This window comes from Micrasema longulum, unplaced genomic scaffold, assembly GCF_059751315.1.
Source record: "Micrasema longulum isolate JH-2025_06_02 unplaced genomic scaffold, ASM5975131v1 h1tg000085l, whole genome shotgun sequence".
NCBI lineage: Eukaryota > Metazoa > Arthropoda > Insecta > Trichoptera > Brachycentridae > Micrasema > Micrasema longulum.
Genome location: NW_028277291.1, coordinates 53,510 through 58,654, shown reverse-complemented (window position 1 = coordinate 58,654; position 5,145 = coordinate 53,510). Strand labels below are relative to the sequence as shown.

General features: G+C 29.7%; 1 long non-coding RNA gene across 1 annotated transcript; it reads left to right on the top strand.

Moving 5' to 3' along the window:
• The first annotated feature begins 447 nt into the window (after nt 1-447).
• LOC148284836 (uncharacterized) lies at nt 448-4,251 on the top strand. Its single transcript, XR_015823709.1, has 4 exons — nt 448-569; nt 1,891-1,960; nt 2,225-2,333; nt 3,970-4,251. It is a non-coding gene; the product is annotated as an uncharacterized LOC148284836 (long non-coding RNA).
• Nucleotides 4,252-5,145: the final 894 nt, after the last annotated feature.

Sequence of the window (5,145 nt, the reverse complement as noted above, 5' to 3'; positions counted from 1 at the left end):
TTTAAAGTTCGATATTTGCGGAAATTGACTAATCTGCTTTCTTTCCATACTTTTATTTGCTTTTATATATCTTGATATTTTTATGTTTCTTCACTATGAACTTTTGCATTATTTAATTTAGTACTCACTGTTATTTGGCATATTATTTACAACTCTCATTTCTTACTAAAGTACAGAGTGAGTTTCTCAATGATACTATTATTTTGTATATTTAATTATGTATGGATCTAAATTTGTATAATTTGTATTTTAATATTTATAACTAATAATTTTTTTACATTGTCTTCTTTGAAATTTTATGACTCATTATTTATTTACATGTCATTTTAATTTAATTACAATTAATTACCCTTAATCTAGGAATTTACTGTGATAAAACATACCAACCTATGTGTATATATTTCTTTAATTAAACAAAATAAAATTGTGTTTTAGGTTGAACGCAGCGTTTCAAAACTTTACAATAAGCCAATTTTCAACATTCGTTGTCAATGATATAGACTTTAGCATTTTTGCGCCTCTGAAATTTACGGCGGATTTGGTTGTCCCAAAACTTATAATAAACGCAGGTAAAACATATTTAATTAACTAAAACGCCACTTAAACCAGCCATTGACAGGTCATAAGCCCTGTAGATGCCTAGACTTCTATATTACCTTCTCTTAAATGTTCTTCATCTCTGTTGTAATATGTCAAAACGTACCTATTAAAGCTTGAATCGTCATTTTAACTGCTAAAAAAGTCAAGTCCAAGTTTTGACAGCACCAGGGCGAGCGGAGAATATAGCTATGTGTGTGAAATAGACCCAGGAGCACAGAATTAAGAATAGTCCAGAAACCGCATACGCACATCAAACAGAAGGCGACTCAACTACTTATAAATGAGTAGGTTTACGTTTTGACCCATTAGTTTATTTGTAGACGTCGCTCAGTACGCAACTCCTGATTTGAATTCAACTATGCCGTGTTGTGTTCTTTTAAAGTGTAGAAATACTGCTATGATCTAAAAAAAAACGGTGGGATCACATTTCAAGTATAATTAGCAAATAAATGTGGAAGCAGCAAATACATTACTTAAAAATTGAACTATTTTTCCATCTGTCAGATTGTTGAAGAAATCAAAATGAACAATTCGCTAGTGTTGCCAGGGTAATATTTTTTTACCCTACTTTGCTCATCTAATGAGAGAACTAATGAAAATTGGACCTCGGATTGAACAACTCTTTGGTGGACATTTGACTGACATTATCTCATAACATCAAATATTATTTAACATGATATAAAAATATCCGTTTTATATAAAAGAAAATTTGTTTAATATTTTAAGTTCAAAGTTCATTAATTCAATTACTCTTATTAAATTACCCTTTACCTATCTACTCTGTTGCGTCTATCAATATTTCCACGTGCACAATAAAATTTTAGAGAAATTAACAGATGCTTTTTTTACCTTACATTTGTGTTATAATTATTTTTTTTCCCATCAAGCAACATTACGCGGCGACATCACGAATGCGCGCGGTGAAAGTAGGGCATAGTGGGGGATTATTGGACACAGTCCGATGTATTCAAATATGATTTACGCTCCTTCTGGACTATTCTTAATTCTATGTTAAAATTGTGTATTTATAATTTTCCAAAAAAAAATGTCTAATTTTGTCTGTATGTATAAAGAAATTCATGAAAATTTAATGCTCTATTTTTTTACAAAATACTTATGGATAATAATAATTAGGATTTTAAAAAAGTTGTTTAAATCTGATTTCCCGTAGCACTGAACTTCCTTATTACTGTTAGGGTGTGCCGGTGGGAAAATCTGCTTTTCTAGTGTATTTTTGAGAAAATGTCATTTTTTTGTTTTTGTTCCTTAAAACCTTTTTTTTTCAAACAGATCTTTACAATTTGGAAGCAGACATTTCAAGGAAAGCGTTTCTGTCAATTTTCGGAGAAGGGGTTGCTGAGTGAGTCATTTTAATACAATAATATTTAAATCTTAAAATGAATATGCATTAAAATGTAAAAATAATGCGGGAAGGAATTGGCAGTAACATAAGATAATTACGTTTCGATTTTCATTCATAAAATAATTAAGGACAGGATGTAATCCTCATCCGCTTGGACACAGAAAAGATATATCATTAACCACGTTTTTTATTCTTATACCAAAAAAAAAGACAAGTTTCGTACATCTATTAATTTTGATGGTGGGTATTTTTTCATTTCAGGATACACTTCATGGATTTCAGGCTACAAGTGCTTGCAAATATGCAAATTGTAAATGAAAATATACAAGTGAGCAACATGCTAGTTGAAATTTCCGTCGGCAAAGCATGGGTAAGTAAATAAACGTGGCACAGTACAGGTAAACGTCGCTTTGCGCCGGTTCTATCTACGCCGTTTTACAATTACGCCGGTTGGTGCCGTGTTTTTAGTATGTCCAAATGGCTGTAACCCTGTAAATGCCTAGACTTCTATGGAATTCCTTCTTCAAAAATGTTTTCCCTCTCTGTTGCAACAAATTTAGATCTAAATCTTCAAAAGTACAAATAAAAAATACATTGACGGACCTATTGTTGAAAGCAATATCTTCCAGCCAACCAAAAAACAGCCTGGTCATAAGAGTTAGAAAGAAAAAATAAAATTTATATAAACAACAGACAATACGAGTACATGAAAAAATAATTAAAAATAACAGCTTTTTTCTAATGAGAATATAAAGCTTGCACGTAACAGTCCGCAATAGCATATTTAGCAATGTTTATTTGATCTAATTAACACGTGGAACTCTTGCTTTGGTGGTTATCAAATATATAATTATTTATTAATACTTTTACATTGTTTGTATTCTTTTTTTATACAGAATAATGTTCCCTCACTGGGGTGTCCCGTGCCTAGGAAAAAAAATTACAAAAAGTAAAACATACCTTAAATTAGTTATTTAACAATGTGAACATAATAATAACAAATTTAAAAAACGTAATTAATTTAATTAACCTAACTATCATTAACATAATAACCAATATAAACTAAAAGAATCATAAAACCATAACTAATTTAAATCTTTACTCTATTTTCTCATCCATTAACCTTTTTAAGAGCTTTTTTTTTCTCATTTCTTATTTAATATATCATTTTTCTCTTTACTGTGTAACATGTTTTATCATTATATTTGTGAAAAACTTTAACTGGATGTATGTCCTTTTTTTATAATTTTTAGTATTCTTGTATAATAACTGTTGTTTTACCTTGATAAATAAAAAAAAAAAGAAAATGAAAATAGACCAAATTTCATAAACAGTACACACGTTTTACCTATTTGGCTTGATCCACTCATCGATCCGTGTGCAACCCACCTCCACTATTCATTTCTTAACAGCAATTTTATATTGTGAGTACTTACTAATTGTCCTTTTGGGTAATGGAAGTAGATTGTACACTTTAACCGAGTAGTAGGCCAATACTCTTTGACCGAATTATGTAAAATAAAAATACTCTTATTTTAAACCACCATTGATTCATTTGATTACCGACCGGTTTCACAGCTAATATGTGCTAAGGTATAATTATTAAGAAATAATTTATCTGACCCAATTAATTTTAAGACCTAACATTTTTAAATTTCACCCACCCCGAAAGAAAACACGTAGAAGCTTAGAAACCAGTACGGAATTTAGTAAATAATTAGTGGTTAAAAAAAAGTGTTTTAATTTCATTAGTTTCTTTTGGTTATATAAAATAAAAAATATTTTCTTTGTCTGTTGATTTCCATTGAATAAAGTGATTTTTCTGTTATGAGTACCTACCTAAATAATATTTATATAAATAACTTGCATTTAAATACTTTATATTGTGTTTAAAAGTACCTACATTATGTAAACTTTTGAATATTTTATTTGACTATAACGAATCATTAAACAAATAAAAAGAATATTTTATGAAAAATAATTATGATGTGTATTTTTTATTGCAGTCAGATCTGCAGGGTCTAATGGGGGGTGGTCCAGCATCAGACATAATGAATGAGGTCGTGGCAGACTTCATACCAGCCTTGATCGATAGCCAGAATTCGACGATTTCCGAAAGGATTGGAAGAATCGGAACTAAGTTTGCTAACAAATTGCTCAAAGACATGACGCTTTCCGACCTAATCAGCATTATTACAGGGCAATAATATTCCATCTAATTATTTTATTTTTAAAAAGTAAATTGCGATGTCTATGAAACCACAATGTTATAATACTATTTTATAGGAACCACAAAAAATATGTTTATCACGTACCAATAAAAAATATTTTAAAAAATATACCGTATTTTTTAATGAATATTATAGCCCTCCTTACGTTTGAAAACTGAATAACGGTGTTATGAATTTACAAATAAAAATATTTTATTTTTCTGTCATAAATATTGCGTTTTTTGGTAACAAAAACTAATTGACATTAAAAATAATGTCAAATAAATAATATGCAACTTAGGAAGTTGCAAATTTGTTTCAAAAGAGAATGAAATATTTTTGAGAAGGAAATAAATAAGTCTAGGCATTTACAGAACTTATAACCTGTGATTGGCTGATTTAGGTGACCACCTTACACACTAAGTAACATTCACCATTTTGCCTATGTTAAAACTTTTAAACATCCACATTTCCTCAACTCTTCCATTTGTTGTCTTTCGTGAAGTAAAAAAGCTAAAACCTTTATCATGTGAATGGTGAATTTTACACAGTGTGTCAAGTGGCCACTTAAACCAGCCAATGACAGCTCATAAGCTCTGTAAATGCCTAAACTTCCACATTACCTTCTTTAAAATGTTTCCCTCTCTGTTGCAACAAATTCAGATCTTTATAACTCCCTAGGAAGGAAATCCAGCATGTCTGCTAATATTTTGACATACTCAAAACATAACGGAATATGGGAAATATTAAATAGTAAAAAAAAAAAATTGTTCCGTACTTGGGTTGTCAAATATATCAAAAACGATCAACGTATGAGTATTAAACTATTTCAATATTTTGCAACCGATTCAAAAGGAAAATCTGATTTTTTGTAATTAATTTAGTATTACTACCATACCAAACCATATAAAAGATCGATTATATATTTTTTCACTGCTACGGACATCTCTACGATCCAAATATTTAGGGACC